This window comes from Tenrec ecaudatus, chromosome 16 (genome assembly GCF_050624435.1).
Source record: "Tenrec ecaudatus isolate mTenEca1 chromosome 16, mTenEca1.hap1, whole genome shotgun sequence".
Lineage (NCBI taxonomy): Eukaryota > Metazoa > Chordata > Mammalia > Afrosoricida > Tenrecidae > Tenrec > Tenrec ecaudatus.
This window is the reverse complement of record NC_134545.1, coordinates 86,895,139-86,920,292: the sequence shown is the minus strand read 5'-3', so window position 1 is coordinate 86,920,292 and position 25,154 is coordinate 86,895,139. Positions and strand designations below refer to the sequence as shown.

Sequence of the window (25,154 nt, the reverse complement as noted above, 5' to 3'; positions counted from 1 at the left end):
GCCCATACCAAGCCCAGAAGGTCACAAGGAGGCTATGGCAGATGGGGCAGTGCTACTGGAGAGAGGCTGCTGAAAGGAACTGGCTGGAGGAAAGCCACCCTGACTTTGGTTCTTGTCAGCTCACCAGTCCTGCTGGACTGATCTTTGCCTTCAGGTTGGCTCCTGCCTCAAAGATCTCCTTGCCCAGCCTGTTCCCCATTCAGTTACTGTCCATATCATCCTCCACTCTAACTATGGTGAAAAGAGTTGTGAAGCAAAGCGGGAGAGGAGGGCAGGGACAGAGTGGAGACCCAAAGTCCATCTATAGATAGTTGAACATCCCCTCCCAGAAGGGACACAAGAAAGGGACACGCCAACCAGGTTGCAGTATAGCACCAACAAAAGAGACAACATTCCTCTAGTTCTTTAATGCTTCCTCCCCCCCCACCCCACTATCATGACCCCAGTTCTACCTTACAAACCTGACTAGACCAGAGCATGTACACTGGTACAAATAAGACCTCTGGACACATGGTATCCCGGACAGATAAACCCCTGAGGAACAATAATGGGAGTAACAATACCATGAGGGCAGGGGGAAGGTGGGGGAGAAAGGGGGAACCAATTGCAATGATCGATCATATAACCCCCACCACGACCAATGGTGACGAACAACGGAAACATGGGTGAAGGGAGAGAACGTACAGTGTAAGATATAAAAATAACGATAATTTATAATTTTTCAAGAGTTCGTGACTGTGGGAGGGTTGGGGGTGGAGGAAAAAATGAGGAGCTGATACAAAGGGCTCAAGTAGAAAGAAAATGTTTTGAAAGGATGATGGCCACGTATGTACAAATGTGATTGACACAATGGATTGTTATAAGAGCTGTAAGAGCCCCCAATAAAATTATTTAGAAAAAAACAAACCAACAAACATGTCTCACAGATTAAATAAATAAATACAGATGCCCCCAATAGTACCCAACTTGTCCAAACTGCTACACTACTCCACTATCTCTAACATCAACTCTTCCTCTTCCATTCAACACTTGGAGTGCCATAATTCACTGAAAAATCTCACAGAACTCATCAACTGTTAAGGAAATTACATGGTTTTGGAGGCTGGGCTAGCTCAAATATGTAGTTCAACCATAAGTCTGGAAGCTTATGACAAATCCAAAACAGTAGGTCAGAAAACAAGACACTGACTCACCAGGCTTTGAAAGCTAGTGAATTACATGTCACGTGATAGGCTGCTGGCCCATGTTCTAAGAACTGGAGGTCTGAAGATGATTTGCCAGATGCAGGGTCCAGAGCAAGAGTAAGCATTCACATATTTTAGCTACAGACCCTACCCTAGAATCTCCTTATTTCAGCAAGTCAGTACAAGGACGTGAAGGGCCGTAAGTGGGAAATGTGACCTGAGTCACATTCACATCTTCTGACAAGATGATCATTCAGGATACATACATGTATATGATGCAATTAAAAATACCCTGGTGCTATAGTTTATTGTGCCAGCCTGGCTGATAAACACAAGTAGGATTAACTGAAGGGCAGAGGGATAAATGGCTCGGTGAGCCTCGCCTTGCTTGTTCTGTGCCTCATTTTAAAGGGGTACACTAGCTGTGGGATGCCTAGCCTGTGGACTGTGTCGCTGTAAGGTGAGGTCCCTTCAAGCCCACACAATTGGAATGTTCATCTCTGGAGCTGGGGACCGACAGTTGGTGACAGTTGGGGACCTGCCTTGCTGTTTGCTGCCTGGATATATATAGCCCAGCTCTCTCTACAGAAGGGGACTGGCAACTGGCAGCTCTCGAGCCTTAAAGGACTGCTAGTGTCTCACTGCTTTATAATTTAACTGTTAATTTCTTGTATTATTTATCTGTATATAATTTAATGGTTCATTTCTTGAATAATATATCTATCTTTATAAATATATTTATATATAATTACTAGCAATCTGGTTTGTCTCTCTAGAGAACCCTGTCCAATACACCTGGTTTGCAACAGATTTACACCACACAATGGATCTTTTGTTCTCTTGGCTGCTGCTCCCAGGAACACTGATTGTGGATCCAAGCAAGATTAAATCCTTGATAACTTCAGGCTTTTCTCTTTTTATTGTGATATCACCTATTGGTCCAGTTGTTTCAAGTATCACCTATTGGTCCAGCAGCAAGTGTTTCAAGTCCTCCTTACTTTCAGCAAGCAATTGTGGGATGCAAAAAAGCTTCTCCCCAGGTTGTTCCTATATTTATTCTATGCCCAGCCTAGGACACTGCTTACAACACATGATAAGTGATTGTAGCAAGTTTGAAAGCAAGCCCCTTAGGAGTTATCTCCTGGAGGCATCAGCCATCCAGAGCAATAAGACTATTGTCTGTCCCACCATAGGTGGGGCTCGCTCCCTGCTGATAAGGCTAGGGGATTGCTTTCCTGAAGGAGAGGTCAGAATAAATCAAGCCAACTCAAGGACTAAAGGTAGGCTGCCATCTTGAATCTACGATCCACCCATCTTGTCACATGTGTACCCCTAATCCCTCCTCTTCCTATTGCGTGTACACCCCTAGATTGTCCTGCCCCCATTACTGTATTGCCTATGGTACAACTCCTTCCTGTGATGGATGTGGTTACCTGTATTCAGGGGGGCTTGCATACCCCGAAGTATATATAAGCCTTGGTTAGAAATATATTCTCTCTCTCCTCCTCTGTCTCCCCATCTCCCACCTCTACATGGACCACCAAGAGGGACTGAGGTGAGCATGCTACCATAAAATGTATCTGACTCCTTTACTTTATCTTCTTTCCTACCTTCCCTATTCTCTAGGACTTTACTATAATCTTAATATATTATCGCCGTACAATTGTGCCTACAGAGCCCCCATGATTGTCAGAGGCTAGTTACTCTGACAAGCAATGTTAGGTCCTCTTCCTCCAATCCTGATGCCACATTCTTCTTCCTATAATCCAGTTTCTTTGATTATTTGCTCAGCATACAGATTGAATAAATATAGTGAAAGGATACAACCCTCCCTAATGCAATTTCCCTGATTTTAATCCATGCAGCACTGTTCACACACCTGCCTCTTGATTCGTGCACAGGTTCGGCATGAGCACAATGAACTGTTGTGGAGTTCTCAGTCTTCTTGAAGCTGCCTGTAGTTCCAACCTTTAGCTCTATCAATTTAAATGAAATAAAGGGGAAAGAGTCGTTGCTGTGCTGAGGAGTTGATTTTGACTTGTGTTAAATGGGGAAGCAGTCAGGAAAATCCATATTGGGAACCTCTACTGTCAGGGGAAGCCAGCCCCTAACACATCATTTCGGGTCCGGTTAGGCGCAATTGCACAGCGATAATAAGTAAAGATCATAGTAAAGTTATAGAGAGCATGAGACATATGAGAAGTATTGAAAAAAATGGAGTCATACACAATTCATGGTAGCATGCTCACCTCTGCCCCGCCTGATGGTCCACGTGGAGGGAGGGAGAGAGAGAGAGATTTAATGTTAGCCCATGGGACATGCAAGCCCCCTAATTACAGGTGAGGACATATGTCACTGGAAGGGGCTGTCCTATAGGTAATACAGAAATGAGAGGGGCTTGGTTTAGGGACATACATGCAATAGGAAGGGGAGGGATTGGGGTTATACATGTGACAAGATGGGCAGATCGTAGGTTTAGGATGGTGGCTTAACTTTGACCTATTCCCTAGATCTCCAGAGGAACCATTATCAGTAGGGTGTAAACCCCACCTACTGGAACCAAATAGATGACTGCAGGCATCCATTGTCTTTCACAGCACGAGTGGGGCCTGCCATATAGTCTGGCAACTGATCGCCCTCTGGGAGGATGTCTGTGAGCATCTGACCTCCCCCCACACTCTACACCATAAATGACTGATCATGAATGTATACGTGCATGCACACACACAGTTTATGCCATTTTTATCCCTATCAATTTTTTTATTAATCATTTTATTGGGGGGCTCTTACAAATCTTATGACAATCCATCATTCAATTGTATTAAGCACACTTATACATATGCTGCCTTCAACATTTCCAAAACATTTTCTTTCAGCTTGAGCCCTTGGTATCAGCTCCTCCTTTATGCCCTCCCACAATTGTGAATCCTTGATCAATTATATATTATTGTTACTTTGTGTCTTACACTGCCAATTGTCTCCTTTCACCCACATTTCTCTTATTCATCTCCCTGGGAGGCTATATACCTTGTGATGGATTCCCCCCTTTTCCCCCTTCCTCCCTACACCCACCGTTCCCCTACCTTAATGATATCGCTATTCTCACCACTATTCCTGAGGATTTTATCTGTCCTGAATTCCATGTGTCTGGAGCTCTTATCTGTACCAATGTGTGTACTCTGGTCTAGCCAGATTTGTAAGGTAGAACTGGGTCATGGTAGTGGAAGGGAGGAACATTCAGGACCTAGAGGACTGATATGCATTTCACCAGTGCTATACTGCACCATGGTTGAATTGTCCCTTCCTTGTAACCCTTCTATGGGGTGATGTCCAATTGTCTACAGATGGACTTTGAGTCTTGGGTTAGTCTGGGTAGACTAGAGAAACAAATTCATAGGCACTCATATGTGTATAAGAAAGCTTTATATAAAGAGTAATCGTATATTAAGAAAACATCCCAGCCCAGATCAGGTCCAAGTTCGACATTATCCCAAATGTCCAATATCCGTCTGTAAATTCCTCTTCAGACTCACACAACGCATGCAATGATGCAGAATGCATGAAGATCACAAGCCAGTGGGTGGGAAGTCTTGTGGATCCAGTGGCGTTGTAAGCATCTCAGTGCTGGCAGGGGTCTCCATGTGGCTCCTCCAGCTCCAGGGCTCTGGCTCTATCAGTGTAGCTTCATGTGGCTTGTCAACAGGAATGTCTCACAGGGAAAGTATGTGTCCTGCCTTAAGGGAGGAAGACAAGAGTTCCCAGAATCCGCAGAAGGCCATACCCACACAGAGGCCTCATTGTCTGTGACCTGAATGACAGGCTAGACTCCATCCCTTCACAAGTTGACAGATTATGTAACTTCCACGGACCACCTGTCAGGAGAGCCAGCCCTTGACAACAACATAGACCCCTAGGCACAACTGTATGACTATAATATATAAAGACTGTAGTAAAGTCATGGCGAATAAGAGAGATAGGAGAGAGAGTAAAATAAAGGAGTCAGACATATTTCATAGTAGCATGCTCACCTCAGCCCCTCTTGATGGTCCATGTGGAGGTGAAGGAGGAAGAGAGAGGAGGAGAGGGAGTGGGGAAGGAGGACCAGATGAGAGCATGATTTATTTCTAACCAAGGCTTATATATCTTTGGGGGCATGCAAGCTCCCCTATTACAGATAACAACCTATGATACAAGAAGGGACTGTACCACAGGCAACACAGTAATGGGAGGGGGATGATCTAGGGGAGTACGTGCTGTAGTAGGAGGAGGCATTGTGACAGGATGGATAGATCCTAGATTCTGGATGGCAGCCTAACCTTGGTTGTCCTTGAGCTGGTGGTTTGATTTATTTTGAGCCCTCCATCAGGAAAACAGTCCTCTGGCCTTAACAGCAGGGAGTGAGTCCCACATAAGGCAGGACAGACAATAGGGTCTGATTGCTCTGAATGGTTAAATGCCTTCAGGGAGAATATCTCTGAGCATCTGACCTCCCACCATGTGCTGGGAAGCAGCCTCTGAGGTTTGGCATATATCTGGGGGAGAAAAACTGGGGAAAAGCCTTTTTTTTAAAATCCCACAACCACCCCCTGCCAACTTGACATTCTAACTCAACCCCTTAGCTATGCATAATTTTTAACAGAACAATAATGAAATCGTATCTGCACCTAACAGGATAAAACTAAAGAGCATACAATTCAATATGTGCCATCCTCATTTAAACATAATATTCTGTAAGTGAACAAAACAATACCTTGTGCTTAACAATGACAGTTTAAGTGAACACCTACACCAAACTCCTATGAATGTATTTCCCCCACCTATGAAAGCTTGTAAGCCAGGCTCTTTATGCCTTTATCCTCCCCATTTTGGGTATCCAATTTCTATACTGCTACTTACATCAACTCAGTGCTCTGAGGAGACAATCCTAATCTGTGAAGAATATTCATTCAAGTTGGAACCTTGTGAAGTCTGCATCCACAAGCAAAGTCAAATCAGGACAGGCCATCCATAAAGTCAGTAGCAATATGCACCAGTTCACAGGCTCCAAATATTTATCTTCCTCTGGTAGGGTTTTGGGTGACTCAGTGTGGGTTGACACACTTAGCCTCACCAGGGTGCCCATTGGCTGCCTTGCCTTTAGACCATGGGTCCATCACAAATTCTCTACAGCCCTAGCCCCCTTGTGCTAGGTCATGAACTTCAGATCAGCCAACCCACTCTTGTTTTCTCCTCTAGTCCCTGTGAACTAGGTGCACGGGTGTCAACCGGTCTCTTTTGTGGGATACATAAAGATTTCTCCCAAGTTGTCTCCCCTAAATATATGCCAAACCTGAGACGCTGATTGCTATACATCTTAAATGACTGTACACTTGGAGGTCAACGAAAGCAAGTCAGATGTTATTCTCCCTAAGGGTTATCAGCCATCTAGAGCAATCAGACTGTATAATCTGTCCCATCCTAAGTAAGACCCACTCTCTCTTGATAATCCTCCTGGATTATTCCCTTAAAGGAGAGCCCAAAGACAAAATCAAGCCCACTCAAGTATAACCAAGGTTAGGCTGCATTACTGAGTCTAGGGTGTGCCCATCTTGTCACATGTGTACCTCTAATCCCTCCCCTTCCTATTGTGTGTGCACCCCTAGATAATCCCCCTTCTATTGCTTGTATTGCCTATGGCACAACCCCTTCCTGTTGCATATATAATATCTGTAATCAGCAGGGCTTACATGCCCCAAGGATATATAGGATATATAAGCCTTGATTAGAAATAAATCATCTCTCCTACCCTCTCCTCTTCCTGCATCCCTACATGGATTGAGGTGAGCATGTTACTATGAAATGTGTCTGACTCCTTTATTTTACCCTCTTTCCTATCTCTCTTATTCTCTATGACCTTACCATAATCTTTATATAGCATAACCATACAGTTGCACCTATTAACCCATGATAGTGTTAGGAGCTGGTCTTCCCTCACACTCTTTATTGCTATATTTCTCTCACTTCCACTCAACAAGTAGAACCAGGTTGTCACTTAGCGAGCATTTCAACCTTTAATAGTTCTGTCATATAACAGAGTTGCTTCCATGTTCCAAATTTTTCCAGCTTTAGACACAAACCACTAGTTCAAAATTCAAAAAGCAAAAAATTCCTTTTTTTTTTCAATCTGTCAACAGCCCCATAGACAAGTCTCTTCTACCTTCCAATGTCATGAGCATTCAAGACACTGGGTGGGGCTTATCTTTTCAGAACTTTCTTTGCAGGCTTGTCCTAACCCATTTAAATCCAATTTAATGGCTGAAGGCAAATGGTCTTACAAACTCTCTATTTTTACTTCCCCAAAATCATTTCTATCAATCATTATATCAATTACAATAGGCAGAAGAAAACAGTATAAACCTAATAGACCCAGATCCTAAACTCAATTCTTAAAACAGTCCAATTTGATCCTTATCTATACTTATCTTAGTCCTTATCTAAATGATTCCATTGATTTGAATTATGGTCTTATGCCTCTGACTGAATCAAGCCACAGCCAGGCTTTCTATCAGTCATTTTGACCTTCTGTCAGCCATTTTCACTAAATAGCATGGTCTCTGAGAGCGATTTTCTTCCCTGAGCTCAAAATATACATTAATACTATTCATTTTCACCATTTCAAACAGGAATAGTCAAAGACAACACCCAAACAAAAGAATAAAAACTTCAACTTCCCACATTCTTCCAGAAAACAAACCATAAATTGCATTGCCATATCTGACTTCTGGCTAGCCAAAGAAGAAAAAAAACCATGAGGCAGAGGTCAAGCAAGCATCCACTGTCCCTCTTCATGATTTTTTTCTCTAGTACCCCACTCCCAAGTTCCCATAATGTATTGGTCTGGATTGACTAGAGAAACAAACCCAGAGACACTCATATGTGTATTAGAAAGAGCTTTATATAAAAAAGTAATTGTATATTAAGAAAACATCTCAGTCCGGTTCAAATCAAATCCATAAGTCCAATATTAACCATATGTCCGATACCAGTTTGTAAATTCCTCTTCAGACTCATGCAACACACACAATGACACCGAATTCAGGAAGATCACAGGCCAGTAGGTGGAAAGTCTTGTGGATCCAGTAATGGTGGAAGCATCTTCAAATTGATGTAATTGTTTGTTTTGGATATTTTGATACCTGCTCCCATTGACACATCATGCTCACCCAGGCTAGTGTGCTTCTTCCATGTGGGCTTATTTGCTCCCCTGCTAGATGGCTTAAGCCTTTAAGACCCCAGATGCTATATCTTTTGATAGCTGGGCACCATCCACTTTCTTCACCACATTTACTTATGCACCCATTTTGTCTTCGGTGATCTTGTCCAGAAGGTAAGTACCAAAGAATGTCAGGTTATTAGAACAAAGTGTTCTTATGTTTAGGTAAGCTGTGATAGTTAAGGTTTATTGTGCGAGGTAGTTATTTATTGTGCCAACCTGGCTGATAAACACATGTGGGGTTAATTGAAGGGTGGAAGGATAAATGTCTCAGTGAGTCTCGCCTTTCGAGTTCTCAGGTCTCTTGCTTTGTGATGGTCGGACCAGCATGCAATTGCCTTTGCCAGTTCCCTGCTTCCACTGGCAAGGCTCACTTCCTTCAAGATATCCCCGAGGAGAAGCCGCATGGACCTACCCTGGATGCAGCCCTGGGTGCTGGAGCAGCTGTATGGAGGCCCCTGGCAGCGCTGAGATGCTTACATGTTCACTGATGCAGCTTTCCTCCTGCTGTTGGCATCATAGTGTGTGTTTTGTGAGATGGAGGAGGACTGTGTGGATTGGTGTCAGACATATGGGTTAATGTTGGACTAGAGGGCTTGGGCAGCACTGGGTTGGGATGTTTTCTTGATGTGCACTTAACCTTTACATAAAACTCTCTCTTATACATGAGTTTCTGTGGATTTGTTTCTCTAATATACCCAGACTGACACATGTGCCAACCTGGCCGATAAACACAGGTGGGATTAATTGAAGGGAAGAGAGATAAATACCTTGGTGAGCCTCACCTTTCTAGTCCTCTTGTCTCTTGCTCTCTGATGGTCGGACCAGTGTGCAGCTGCCTTAGCTAGTTCTTTGCCTCCGCTGGCAAGGCTCACTTCCTGTGAGGCGTCCCTGAGGAGAAGCCACATGGACTTACCCCGATGCAGCCCTGGGTACTGGGGAAGCTGCATGGTGACCCCTGCCAGCACTGAGATGCTCATATCACCACTGCGCCCAAAGACTTTCTACCCACTGGCCTGTGATCCTCCTGCATTCGGAGTCATTGTGTGTGTTTTGTGAGTTTGAGGAGGACTTTGTAGATTGGTGTTGGACATATGGGCTAAATCAGACTTATGAACTTGGACTGGACTGGGTTGGGATGCTTTCTGAATGTGCACTTACCCTTTATATAAAACTCTCTTATACATATATGAGTTTCTGTGGATTTGTTTCCCTAGTTTACCCAGACTAACACAGAGGCCTTGAGTAGAGGCCCAAAGTCTCTCTGGTATCTTAATACTTAACATATAAATATATGTACATTGTCCTCTATCCCTTTCATTATAAATTAATATATTTGCATATATACATGCCTATACCTCTATAAATAGCTTTTGCAAGGAAATAAAGGAAAGAAGTAGGGCATACATAGAAGCCTGAATACAGACATGTACATATGTAAATATATTTATGATTATGGGGGAAATAGACCTATGTGCATATATTTATAGGTTTACTAGTAGGGTAGCAGGTGGGCATTGGGCCTCCTCGTGTGCATTCCCTTAATACAATAGCACCTTGCTCAACTAAACGGTCATTTCATGATACCCACCTTCCCGAAATGATCGCTGAAGACAGACATGTGCATAAGCAAAGAAAGCTGATGGTGCCCACTAACAAAAGATATAGCGTCTGGGGTCTTAAAGACTTGAAGACAAACAAGCAGCCATCTAGCTCAGAAGCAACAAAGCCCACAGAGAAGAAGCACACAAGCCTGTGTAAACACAAGGTGTTGAAGGGATCAGGTAGCAGACACCAAAGAACCAAATCCATCATTGTGTGATCACCTTTCCCACATAAACACTGAAGACGAATGTGTGCATAAGTAAGTGTGGCGAAGAAGGCTGATAGTGCCCGGTAGCGTCTGGGGTCTTAAAGCCTTGAAAGTAAACAAGCGGCCATCTAGCCCCAAAGCAACAAAGCCCACATGGAAGCAGCATACCAACATGTGTGATCATGAAGGGTTGAGAGGACCAGGTTTCAAGCACCAAAGGCAGGTGGTGGGGGTTGGGAATCATATCATCATGAATGAGGGGAGTGCGTGATGGGGACCCAATGCCCATCGGTAGACAGCTGGACATCCCTTGCAGAGGGGTAGTGGGGAGGAGATGAGTCACCCAGGGTTTAGTGTAGCAGCAATGAAACTCACAACCTTCCTCTAGTTCTTAAATGCTTCCTCCCCCACATAATCACCATAATCCCAATTCTACCTTGCAAACCTGGTTAGATCAGAGGATGCACAGCAGTACAGATGGGAACTGGAAACACAGGGAATCTAGGACAGATGAACCCCTCAGGACCAGCGGGGAGAGTGGCAAGACTGGGAGGGAAGGGGGGTTAGAAAGGGAGAACCCATCACAAGGATCTACATATAACCTCCTCTCTGGGGGATGGGCAACAGAAAGGTGGGTGAAGGGAGACGCTGGGCAGTGTAAGATAAGATAAAATAATAATCGATAAATTATTAAGGGTTCATGAGGGAGAGGGAAGCAGGGAGGGAGGGGGAGGGGAAAAAGGAAAATGAGGACCTGATGCCAGGGGCTTAAGTGGAGAGTAAATGTTTAGAGAATGATGAGGGCAACAAATGTATAAGTGTTCTTTACACAATTGATGCATGTATGGATTGTGATAAGAGTTGTATGAGCCCCAATAAAATGATTTTTTTTTAAGAATTAAAATAAATAGCTTTTGCTTCTTACTTCTTTCCTCGATTTCCTTTCACCTTCCTTTATCATGCTCACTGTCCACTGGGCTCTCAGCAATTCCTTGTGGATACCATGCACTTGATCAAACCCCACCAGGTCTCCTCTCCATTGTTTTCAGATCTCTTGTTCTGTCATCCCTGAGTTCATTGGCTCCCAACCCCCCCTCCCACCCTGTCCTCTCCCATGTACCCCCAGGACTGCCTGTCCTGTTGTTTTCTACTAAGGATTGCCTATCTTATTTAGATAGATAAAGGGTGAAAAAAATTCTGATAGATAGTTCCAGGTCTGTCTGCTGACCCCTTTCCAATTGGGCCTGATGAGGTGCCAAGCCCTGTCCCCTGAGTCAAAGTCTATCTTGAAGATTCCTTGATGACTTGGTTACTTTGCTCCCCTTCCTGCTCTGTAGAACTCCCTTCCTGTTTCACCCCCTTGTGGGTGGGGCAGACTGGGCACACTTTCCACACAGTGTGTTCTAGGGGCAGGTCAGATGCTCACAGGCATCCTCCCTGAGGGTGATCAGTTGCCAGACTGCAGTGGGCCCACTCCCTGCTGTGAAAGACAATAGATGCCTGCAGACATTTGGTTCCAGTAGGTGGGGTTTACACCCTACTGATAATGGTTCCTATGGAGATCTAGGGAATAGGTCAAAGTTAAGCTGCCATCCTAAACCTAGGATCCGCCCATCTTGTCACATATATATCCCCAATCCCTCCTCTTCCTATTGCATGTATGTCCCTAGACCACCCCCCTCTCATTACTGTATTACCTATAGGACAGTCCCTTCCAGTGACATATGTCCTCACCTGTGATTAGGGGGCTTGCACGTCCCCAGAGAAGATAAAAAGTCTGGGCTAGCATTAAAGAGCCCTCAGGGTCTTTGCACTCACCTACAGTGTTAGTCTCCTAAAGTGTTGTATCTCTTATTGTTTGACTCAATCAACTCTCTTCCAGATGAAGACTTGAGTGATCCAGATAGAAAGTGTCAAAAAAAGTGCCAAGGTGGTAGCCTATAGCACAACTCCCCTCTCCCAACTTCATTCGAAAGCAAACCTTTCCATACAAAACCGAGACAACTTACTGCATCCAGAACCCTCACACCAAAGTCACCTCTGTTGAATCGATGCTGACCCATGGTGACCCTGTAGGACAGGGTGGAATTGCCTCTGGGCTTCGGAGACTGGAACTCTGGGAGGGAATAGAGAGCCTCATCTTTTCCAGCAGAGCAACTTGTGGTTTCAAACACCCGCTGCAGTTTCCTACCCTAGGGTCTTTTTCATATTTTGTTTTTCACTAGCCTGTCAGACACCACCTCTATATGTGTACGGGGAGCAAGGGTACACACGCATTTTCATTGCTTTTTCTTTCTTTTTTTTTTTTTTTGAATGGAACGCTTCACTAATTTGCATGTCATCCTTGCGCAGGGGCCATGCTAATCTTCTCTGGATCGTTCCAATTTTAGTCTAGGTGCCACCGAAGCGAGCACTTCATTGCTTTTTCTATGACACTTTCTTCATCTTCTCTTGACCAATCCAAGGTAATTACTGTGACACTGTGCCCTGTAACAGTAACAGGCAGGTCACCCCCCCGCCCGGTCAGAAATGGGTGCCCTGTAACAATAACAGGCAGGTCACCCCCAGGTCAGAAATGGAAAATTTTAAAATTGCAGCCTGAAACAGGTGTAGCCCAGCCCAGGATGTTTACGCTCCAAGAAGCAGTCTAGCCTACCTACAGTATCGTTTGGCAGACCACTGGGGACAAACTGACCTTAAATGTAGACCTTACTTTGTTAGACTTAAAAACTGTTTTGTTTCACTTTTCTGAGAATGCTTTGCCAGTTCACACAAGAACTTGCCTTCCCCCTCCCCTTGCTTGGCAAGACGCCCACAAGGAAGTATAATAACTTCCCTTTGAAGCTGATTGGGGCTCTTGCCTTACTGACTGAGCCTGCCTCAGTTGCTGGTGAGGGCCCAGATTCGAATCTGTCTGAATAAAGCTTTACAGTTTCCATCTCTGTTTCAGTGAGTGGTCTGGGTGAGGGTCTCGCTCGCTAACAATTACGTCCTGTTTGCCTTAGAATTTCTTTAATTGTTCTTTATTTTTCTTTGGATTGATTGAACTTATATTGTTATAGGTTCTCCTTTGAGTACCGGGGTAGCTTATAATTACTTAAAATGGATTTAGTTAATCCCCAACTCTTAGCAGATTTAAAACTGCTACTCCCACACAACAATTGATCTTACCTAATTACCAAGGCACACATTTTGTAACAAATTTTTAACAAAGGAGTTGTCATGAATCTATGTTACTCAAGTTAGATGTTTGCAAAACTTGAGTCTTGTCATTTCCTGGTGGTGGAAGTACAAATGCCTATGGTGCTCTTGAGGACGATGCAGCAGTAACAGTAGAATCCAGAAGTCCTGAAATAGTGAGCCTTATCTTTCACCTGTGGTTATCCTCTATCTGCTCCCAGGGAACCTTCCACTGTACCCAAATTACCAACAGAAGCTTCATTGTCTGCAGGCTCTCACCAAATCCATGCAGAGGCATGAGACACAGACCTCCTTCTGAATGTCTGGAATGGCTCACAGTAGGAAGGGATTCTGAATAGATGGAGATAAAAAGGTAGCTGGAAGTTCCACTTCTGGCCAAGGGGGTGCAGTGGGGACTAGAGACGCACTCTTGGCATAAAGGGCCAGAAAACGAAACAAAACAATGGTTTTCAGGTACTAGGCAGCAGGCAGCACAGGACTCTGATCCCTGAGAAGAGAGAAACAATGAGTTGTACCAACTTACTGCCACAGGCAGTGTTCAGGTTGCAGTACAAGGAAGGGACACTTAAGCACTGCCCAGCTCAGCTGTCTTCCTGCAATGAAGAGACTGCATAGTTGAAGTCAGGAAAGGAATGCATCATACCAGTAAGTTTAAATTTCCCTTCCACAGACCAAGGAACAAACAGAACACTGGTTTGTACGCTGCTCATCCCCAGAGGGGGCATGTCACCCAGGACACCCACCACCATTTCTCTTCTTCCGCCCATGTTCGAAAGCCCCAGACACTGGCAGCAGCGAGGCAGCTTCAGAGGGGTACCTGTGGGGCACCTAAGTATGGTGGAAACCTAAGTCAGAAGGAGACCTGGTGGGAGGCGGCGCCGGAACAGGAACCAGGCACCAGTCTCCCTTCAAAGTGACTGCTCCACACACACTGTCTCTTCCTTGTACTGCAACCTGAACACGCCTGTGGCAGTAAGTTGGTACAACTCATTGTTTCTCTCTTCTCAGGGAGAAGATCCCTGCTCCACACCCCTGACGGGCTTGTCTCCTCCCTGAGACCCTTCTGTAAGGGGATATCCAGTTGCCTACAGATGGGCTTTGGATCTCCACTCCACACCGTGAGGGAGGGGGGCGGGGAGGCAGGGGGAAAATGAGGAGCTGATGCCAAGGGCTCAAGTAGAAAGCAAATGTTTTGAGAATGGTGATGGCAACAAGTGTACAAATGTGCTTGACACAATAGATGGATGTATGGATTGTGATAAGAGTTGCACGAGCCCCCAATAAATGATTTTAAAAAGGAAAAAAAAAAACAATGTCGAGAGCCTATTTAGCATCCATGAAACCTATATCACCCCCTCTATCTGTACATCTGAAAAATCTCTATGACAGAAGATACCTCTTCTAAAGAATAGAAATAGAGTAGTCTCACTAATAAATTTTCTTAGGTTAGCATGTTCTTCAGATTCTACCAAAACTAAACAAAAATAAGAAAGGAAAATTCCAGACCAATCTTAGGAATATAGGTACATCAGTCATAATCAAATTTCCTCTCAATGAAATGCTATACATAAAAAAATATGAAAATAAAAATATGACAAATTGGCATTATACTGGAAATGTACAGTTTGTTTAACATTAGAAAACCAATCAATATAATTATTAACTAAATATCTAAAGGAACAAAATCAATTAATTATCTCAATAAAGGCCAAAAATAGCATTTGAAGTCATTCAATATTCATTTGTGGAAGAAAAAAAAAAGAAAGTGACTCAGCAAACTAGGAGTGGAGCGAAACTTCAATCTTCTGATAAAAGTTGTATACCCTTTTTCTATTAGTTTTTCATATTGTGGTGACTTGCATGTTGCCATGGTGCTAGAAGCTACATCACTAGCATTTCAAATACCAGAAAGATCAGCAGTAGTGAAAAGATTTCAACAGAGCTTTCTGACTGATACAGAGTAGGAAGAATGACCTGGTGTCCTACTTCTGAAAAAAAGAGGCTAGTGGACACAGGCTGGTGTGTTCTTCCATGTGGGCTTTGTTGCTTCTGAGCTAGATGGCCGCTTGTTTACCTTCAAGCCTTTAAGACCCCAGACGCTATATCTTTTGATAACCGGGCACCATTAGCTTTCTTCACCACTTTTGCTTATGCACCAATTTGTCTTCAGCAGTCATGGCCTTGGGAGCCAGGTTTCTAGTATCTTTGGCCTTCCAACCACAGGTAGCTCTGGGGAGCAGCCAGAGGCCAAGAACTTGGCTAGGATGGATCCCATTTCCGAGGAAGCCAGTCCTCACTTATAAAGGGGATGGACCCCAAAACCTACGTGACCCACCTCTGGCTCCCACCAGCATCCACTGGGAATCAGTTAGCTGCAGCTCCTGACCCCCACTTTCCCCCAAAGCCAAATGAATCCCACCAGAAATAGGTTGAGCCCAGGAGCCTGGACTGCAGGGTGCAGAGCAGCTCCGCCCACTGCCAGTGTCTGTGGCCCCACTCTGATTCAGGGACCTGCTAAGACTCCCGCCCCCCTGCCCCCCGCCCCCCTGCACCCCAGGGGACCAGCTGGGGAGAGACCGACCTAGGCCCTCGAGCCCGGGGCAGGGAGTGGGCGCTACCAGGGGAACCAAGGGAAGCAAAAAAAAGAGGCTAGTGAAAGCCTTATGAATAATTGTGGGACATTATTCACTACAGTACCAGAAAGTGAGCCCCTCAGATTGGACCGTCATCAAAGTCAGACAGGGAAAGAGTAAGACAGGTCAAAGTGAAGTTGATCTTAATGACATGAATGAGGCAATGCTTTCAAGACATTCATTTGCCAATGTGGCACAACTCTAAACGAGAACACCTGCAGACATCCGTTCATAATGAGGACACGAACTGTACAAAGTATGAATCTAGACATTTAGAAGCTGTCAAAATGAACTGTACTGCTTGAAGATGGTCTAAGCATCGGTGAGATAATATAAACTGGCATGAACCGCTTTGACTGGACAATCATATGACATGCTATGCCACTGAAGAGCAACTATGTCACACTCACTGTCAACAAGAACATTTCCAGGTTGATCTGACACAGCTCAAAAAATATACTCAGTGCCACTGAATTGTGCAGTACAAATGGTTGAATTGCAAACACTCACTTCTGCCAGTGTCTCTGAGGGGCTTCTATTTTGACTACCCTGTACTGATCGAGTGAAATATACAAATGAACATACACAAGTCTAACATGACCAATGAGGTATATCACATATGGCCCAGAATAGTAAAGGGAGGAAATCTTAAAGAGCTAGAGGATAGTTATGAGGTTCTTCAGTGCCACGCCGCACCCAGATTTATCCTCCGTTCAGTGAGACCCTACGAAGAGGGACTGTCCAATTGTCTTGCTGGTGGACTTTGGGTCTCTACTACATCCAGTCCCCTTCATATCAATTTGGATGTGTGTTTTTTGAACTTCTGATACCTCTTCCCGTCAACACCCCATGATCACACAGCCTGGTGTGCTTCTTCAATGCGGGCTTTGTTGCTCGATGGTTGCTCGTTTAACAACAAGTCTTTAAGATCCCAGGCTCTATGACTTTTGATAGATGGGCACCATCAGCTTTCACCACATTTGCTTATGCACCCATTTTGTCCTCAGTGACCGTGTCAGGGAGGTGAGTATCTTATAGTGCCACATCATTAGAACAAACCATTCTTGTACAGAGGTAAGATTTAAGTAGGGGCCCAAAGTCCATCTGTTTCCTTGGTTGCATTTACACAAATATACATACATAAATAAATGCATATTCATACATATATGCACACATACACAAGGAGGTACTCCCCAAAAATGGAATTGTGCCAGGTGGAACAGAATTTTGGTAGTATGCATTTTTCCTGCTAGGTGAGCATTAAGCAATTTGCTCTGAGTTACTGCACCCAGTGGCGTCTCCTGGGAAGGTTCTTTCTGGTCACAGTGAATTTTTTTCATAAAAGCAGTTTCACCCATGAGTTGTCGAAGGGATCAGGTATCAAGCATCAAGGAACATAAAATCATATCATTGAAAATGTGGGTGAGTGCAGAGTAGAGACTCAAAGCCCATTGGTAGCCAACCGGACACCCCTTGCTGAGGGGTTGTGGGGAGGAGATGAACCAGACAGGGTGCAGGGTAGCAACGATGAAACATAACTTTCCTCTATTTCTTAAATGCTTCCTCCCCCCCACTATCATGATCCCAATACTATCTTGCAAATCTGGCTAGACCAGAGGATGTACATTGGTACAGACAGCAACTGGAAACACAGGGAATCCAGGATAGATGACTCCTCCAGAACCAGTGATGAGAGTGGCAATGCCTGGAGGGTGGAGAGAATGTAGGGAAGAAAGGGGAAACTGATTACATGAATCTATGTATAGCCTCCTCCCTGGGGGAGGGACAGCAGAGAAGAAGGCAGGGTGAGACGTCAGACAGTGTAATATATGACAAAATAATAATAATATATGAATGATGAAGGGTTCATGGGGTAGGGGGAATGGGGAGGGAGGGGGAAAATGAGCAGCAGATATTAAGGGCTCAAGTAGAAGGCAAATGTTTTAAGAATGATGATGGCAACAAGTGTACATATGTTCTTGACACAATGGATGTATATATGGATTGTGATAAGAATTGTACCAGCCTCTAATAAAATAATTTTTTTTAAAGCTGTTTCACTCGAACCTCATTTTTTGTGATGACCAATTTAAGAGAGCAGTGTGCAGCTGTGAAATTTTGTTTCCTGCTCAGGAAAAATGCCACAGAAACTGCTGGGATGTTGAACACAGCTTATAAGGAAGGACAGAGTTATGGGAAAAAACTCAAGTGTATGAATGGTTTTCTCGTTTTAAAAAGGTGAAATGTCTACTTGAGCCCTTTGCATCAGCTACTCATTTTTCCCTCCCTCCCCATCCCCCCTTCCCCCATGAGCCCTTGATAATTTATAAATTATTATATTGTCATATCTTATACCATCCAACGTCTCCCTTCACCCATTTCTCTGCTTTCCATCCCCCAGGGAGGAGGTTATATGTAGATCCTTGTAAAAAGCAAATGTTTTGAGAATGATGAGGGAAACAAATGTACAAAAGGACTTGACACAATGGATGTAGGTGTAGATTGTGATAAGAGTTGAGCCCCCAGTAAAATGATTTTAAAAAAGAAAAAGAAAACTAGAGTGATATAGAAAAAAACATAAAGCTCCGTTAATCATTTTTATTATTATGAAAAATGAATCCAGGACTCATGTGACCTACCATATATGCCACTGAACATGTATTATATCATATTGTTTTCATTAAGACTTCTTGAGAACTATTACACAAACATGTGGCTTGCTCAGTGTTTTCTAAAAGTTTTCATTCTTGGGCTTTGAAAACAGAATTAAGGGTTAGTATTTGTAGGAGGCAGCCAGTGTAATTCCATTTTTTAATTCTCTGTATCTAACATTTTGTATTTTGAAGTGAAAATACATGATCTATTACTTTCTGTTAAAAAAAAGTGAAACGTCGATTGATGGCAAACCTTGTTGTGGGTGTCCATCAACTTCCCAAATGGATGCAAATGTTGACTCAGTGCATTTGGAGTTCGTTCTACCAGATTGCACTGTTAATCAAGCTTTCTATTTAGAGATTCTGAAAAGATTGCATAAAGGTGTGTGACATAAAGGCCAGATTTGTGGCAGATGGGGGACTGCTTTTTCCACCATGACAATGCACCTGCTCATCTTAGTGTGCCAATGTGGGGCCTGAAACAACACACCTCTTGCCCCACACACCTGACCTACCTGACCTTGCTCTGTGCAACTTCTTTTTGTTTCCAAGAATGATGAAGAATGTGAAAGGGAAGTGAGATTACAACACAGAAGAGGTGAAGAAAAAAAATGAGAGAGGTGCTGTCTACCATCCTAACAGATGAGTTTGAAAAATGTTTCCAAGAATGGAATCACAGATTTGACAAAGGTATTAAGTGTAATGGAGGCTACTTTGAAGGTGATAAGGCTGCTTTATAAAAAAGAAAAAAATATTAAATACGTACTTTGGAAAAGAAATTCCATTTATTGGGGTATACCCCCACCATATATATATGTACATATATATATATTGGGTTTTGTTTTTGTTTTTTTTCCTCCTACCCCACTATTATGCTTATCTGTTGCTCACTCCTTGTAGGGTGATTTCCCATTTCTTCCCCATGGTGTTAGGGAATGGAGAGGTGAAAACCCTATCCTAACTAGCCTAATGGGTAAAAAGAGTGGGATTTCACTTTTAGTTAAAAAAGTTCACTTGGGGTTAAATGAACTTTGGTATTAAAAAAAATAAAGAATAACTTGGCTTCTTGGAACTGTTAAGATATGATAGAGATGAAGAACACAGCTTTCCCCCAGATCCTGGATGCTTCCTCCCCCCAACTACCATGATCCGAATTCTACCTTGCAGGGCTGGATAGGGCAGAGGTTGTACACTGGTGCATATGGGAGCTGGAGGCACAGGGAATCCAGGGTGGATGATACGTTCAGGACCAAGGGTGTGAGGGGCGATGCTGGGAGAGTGGAGGGTGAGTGGGTTGGAAAGGGGGAACTGATTACAAGGATCCACATGTGACCTCCTCCCTGGGAGAGGGACAGCAGAGAAGGGGAGAAGGGAGACTCCGGATAGGGCAAGATATGACAAAATAACGATGTATAAATTACCACGGGCACATGAGGGAGGGGGGAGCGGGGAGGGAGGGGAAAAAAAAAAGAGGACCTGATGCAAAGGGCTTGAGTGGAGAGTAAATGCTTTGAGAATGATTGGGGCAGGGAATGTATGGATGTGCTTTATGCAATTGATGTATGTATATGTATGGATTGTGATAAGAGTTGTATGAGTCCCTAATAAAATGCAAAAAAAGAAAAAAAAAGATATGATAGAACAAACTATTTTGCTTAACCTTGACTTACAAGAAAGTGTCTGCAAAATCCAGGTGTCTTTGGACTTGGCTGTTATCCCAAAAGAATATGTTAGAAGCCAAGAAATGGGGTATAAAAAGAAACTCAGCTTTTAATAAAGTGCCATTGCATACATTCATGCTCGAGAATGTTTCTTTGGTCCTCCTGAACCCTCCTTTTTCTATATTCTCCTTTTTCCTCAAGACCACTCACCTGATTTCAGCTTTCTGTTAGGAACACTCCGGAGCCGGTCTTCGGCAACCCCTCAGCAATTCTTAGATACAATTCGATTGATCAAACATGCCCAGAAAAGCCACACCCTCCTCACGGTCCACTTTAGAACTCTTACTATTCCCTGGACCTGTCATTGGTGACTCCCCACTCATGTGCCCCCTTCTGCCCTCCCCTGCCCCCCAGAAACCATGGGTCCAGTCACTGTCTCTGTAACACTCCCCATCCTGCTTTTCTTATATCGATCAACACCAAAAACAAAAACAATAATAAAATATCTAATAATAAAATTAAAACACACCACCATACAGATAGCTACCAACCTAACAGGGATCATGACACAGAGTCACATTCGTGTTCAAAGGAGAGTTTCCCAGAGGTTCATGCTATTCCCACAGGCCTGATGGAGCGGTCTCGTGCCCCCACCCCCATTTACGCCTTAGACTCTCAGTGTGGCCCCCTTGGGAGTAACCCCCAACCAGTTCTGGTGTGGTGCCAAGTGCTGCCTGCAGTCAAAAGCCCACTATTGGGGTTCCTCAGGGACTTGGTGGCTTCACTCAACCACTGGTCTGCTGCACCCCCCACCCCCAACCTACCCCCATGTGGGCGGGTCAGACCAGGTGCTCTCCCCAAACTGTATGTTCAAGGCTGTCCTCTGCAACAATGTCAGCTAGCTGTGACAAAACTTTTCTGCTTTTTCGGGGGGTACCCCTTCATATTCCTCTATTATTTCCAGCAATCCCACTGTGGAGTCTTTGAGGTTCTCCATATATGAAATCATGTCATCTGCAAGTAGTGATAATTTCACGTCTTCTTTCTCCAAGCATCTACCTTTGATATCTTTCTGTTGTCCTATATTATTAGCTAGGACCTCCAAGACAGTGTTGAATAGACGTGGAAACAGGGGCATCCTTGTCAGGTCCCCCTGTTCAGTGGAAATGTTTTTGTTGTTTCTCCATTATTAGTAACGCTGGTTGCTGGTTTTTCATATATAGCTTTTATTAGATTGAGGTAATTTCCTTTTAATCCTATCTTCTTGAGTGTATTAATTAGGAATGGGCATTGAATGTTGTCAATGCTTTTTCTGCATCTATTGATATTATCATGTGGTTCTTGTCCTTTTTATTGTTAATTTGATGGATAGTGTTGATGGATTTTCGAATGTTGAACCATCCCTGCATCCTTGGTATGAATCCCACTTGGTCATGATGGATTATTTTTGCATATACTTTGGTATTCTATTGGCCAGAGTTTTGTTGAGGCTATTTGGATCTATGTTCATAAGAGATATCACACTGTGGTTCTCTATTCTCGTGGGATCCTTGCCCTACTTTGGTATCAGCGTTGCACTAGCTTCATAGAATGTGGCGTTTACCATCCTTTTTTTTTATGTTCTGGAAGAGTTGTGTAGGATTGGTGCCAGCTTTCCCCTGAATGCTCCATAGAATCCTCCTGTGAAGCCATCTGGACCGGCGCTTTTTGCAGTTGGGGTTCCTTAATAACCTTATCAATTTCTTCTTTTGCTATGGTTGCATTCAGGTGCTCGACGTCCATATGAGGTAACCTGGGGAGGGCCTGTTTCCCAGGTGTCTGTCCATGTCTTCCAAGTAGTTGAATTCGTTGGAGTAGTCTTTCATAATCCTGTGTGAGTAGTCTTTTAATCTCATTGGGGTCTGTTGTAATTTCCCATTTCTTCCCTGATCTTGATTATTGATGTCTGCTCTTTCCTATCTTTTGTTATGTTTTTTCCAGCAGTTTGTCAATTTTGCTGATCCTTTCACAAAAAAACAGCTTTTTACTCAGTTGTTTGTTTGTTTTTTCATTTTTCCCACCCACTCATTTACCTCTCCCCTAATTTTTATCATTTCTGTTCCTCTGCCATCAGAGGGATCATTCTGTTGACTTGACTGCAACTGATGAAGGTTTCCTAACAGGAAGGGACCAGAAGTGTCTCTTCCTTCTGACCCTGTGCAGCCAGTGGCCTTGGGAAGTGACCCGCAGTTGTGGGAATCGTAGAGAAGTCACGGGACCTGGGGGTGGGTGAGCAGAAAGCATCTAGTGGGCGTGGGATGTTGCCAGCAGACTTGGGGAGTCTGGGAAGTGACTGGGGGACACAGGAGGCAACCAGTGGACACGGGGGGTTGGGGTCCGAAAAGTGTCCGGCAGGTGCGGGATGTGGCTGAAGGCCGGCCGTGCTGGGTCTTGGGACCCAGCCTGTGGGGACAGGAAGAAGCCTTTGGGTGCAGGGAGCCCAAGAAGAGGTGTGGGGCACGGGGAAGCGACCTGTGTGCGTGGGAAACAGCTGGCAGGTGTGGGAGAAGCGGTGAATGCAAGGCTCCAGAGAAGCAGCCAATGGGCACAGGAAATGGCTGCCAGCTGTGTCAGGATGAGGGGTCTGGGGAGCAGTTAGTGGACTAGAGAGTTGCTAATGGGCTTCAGGGACCCGGGAGGGAGTAGCCCTCAGGGTCTGGCAACTCAGGGAGGGGAGAGAGGCCCAGATGCAGCAAGCCCAGAGGGCAGCTCCAGGCACTGGCACCTGTGGGAGGAGGAGGAGGGAGCAGTGGTGGAGAGGCCACTGGTGGCAGTCTGCCTGTGATTGCAGGGGCAAGGAGGAGGGAGGGGGTTAAGCCCAGAAAGCGGCTGCCAACTGAGCTTTAATTCAAGAAGTAATTCTCTATCAAGCAAATATCCTGGCCCAGTCCAGCTCAAGTCCCCAAGTCTGATACTTGTCCATTGTGGGGGAAAGGCTAGCCCCCCACAACTAATCACGGGTTTGATAGGTGCAATTGAATGGTTGAGGAATCTAAAGATGATAGTAAAGTCATAGAGAATAAGGAGAGATAGGAGAGAGAGTGAAATAATGGAGTCAGACACATTTCATGGTAGCACACTCACCTCCTGGATGGCCATGATCTCACCAGCCAGGTCCACGCTCAGCGTGGGCTGAGGGCAGGGAAGCGAGGCGAGGTGGGACGATTTATTGCTAACCCAGGCTTATATCTACGTAGGGGGTGTGATTACAGGCAACGACACACGTCATAAGAAGGGGCTGTACACACTAGGCATGCACATAAGAAGGGGCTGTACCGATTACAGGGATCTACATGTGACCTCCTCCCTGGGGGACAGACAACAGAAAAGTGGGTGAAGGGAGACGTTGGACAGGGCAAGATATGACAAAATAATAATTTATAAATTATCAAGGGCTCATAAAGGAGGGGGGAGCGGGGAGGGAGAGGAAAATGAGGAGCTGATGCCAGGGGCTTAGGTGGAGAGCAAATGTTTTGAGAATGATGAGGGCAATGAAGGTACAAATGTGCCTTACACAATTGATGTATGTACGGATTGTGATAAGAGTTGTATGAGCCCTAATAAAATTATATAAAAATCATTTATTTTTATTGCTGATGTTGAAAATATACACAATGGAGTATGCACCAGGTCAACAATCTCTCCATGTACAATTAATGACACTGATTACATCTGCCAGTGGTGTGACCAGTCTCACGCTCTTCTACAAACTGCCCCACTTTGATTAACATAAAGTCTCTTTCCCCTAGACTTCCTGTCTAATCCTCCATGTTTCCATTGTCAGTTTGATTCTGTATGTATAGATAATTCTTAAAAGCTCACAGTACGAGGGGAGGGAGGGGGGAAAATGGGGAACTAATGCCAGGGGCTTAACTGGAGAGCATATGTTTTGAGAATGATGAGGGCAATGAATGTAAAAATGTGCTTGACACGACTGATGTATGTATGAATTGTGATAAGAGTTGTATGAGCCCCTAATAAAATAATTTTTTTAAAAAGCTCATAGTGCTCAGGACAGTCATTCTTCATGAATGAAGATAAACTATGGTTTGGTGTGGGAGCCCTGGGTCTGCAGCGTGTTTTGTGTTGGGCTGCGAACCAAACTGGTCAGCCAGAGGAGGACCGGGCAGGCTATCATCTCCCATCAGGATGTGCAGCCTCAGACGTCCTAGGCAGCAGTCCTGTAGGGTCACTGTGAGCCAGCATCAACTCAGTGGCCATGAGTTTGGGGTTTGGGTGTCATTTGATTTTCTTCTTAATGCTCAAGAGATGCTTTTGCTGTAAGATTTAAATATTATCTCAGGACAACTGTTTCAAAGGTTCATCCCATCTCAATAGCTATGATAATTCTGAATTCCATGAGAATTTGAAATCTGGTTCTACATTTCCACCCTTTTGATTAGAATTATTCTATAAAATTTTTTATCAAAATATTCAGTAATGATGGAAGGCAGGAACCATCCAGTTCTGGTCTTTTTTTTTTTTTATCATTTTACTGGGGTTCATACAATTCTTAGCACAATTCACACATACATCCATTGTGTCAAGCACATTTGTACATGTGTTGCCATCATCATTCTCAAAACACTTGCTTTCTACTTGAGTCCTTGGTATCAGCTCCTCATTTTCCCCCTCCCTCCCTGCCTCCTGCCCCCATGAACCCTTGATAATTCATAAATTATTGTTATTTTGTCTTACAACTCTCGTTACAATTCAT

At 44.2% G+C, this 25,154-nt stretch overlaps 1 non-coding gene across 1 annotated transcript; it reads right to left on the bottom strand.

Annotated features, from left to right (window-relative positions):
- Positions 1-12,556: 12,556 nt before the first annotated feature.
- Positions 12,557-12,663, bottom strand: LOC142430001 (U6 spliceosomal RNA). Its single transcript, XR_012780494.1, has one exon. It is a non-coding gene; the product is annotated as a U6 spliceosomal RNA (small nuclear RNA).
- Positions 12,664-25,154: the final 12,491 nt, after the last annotated feature.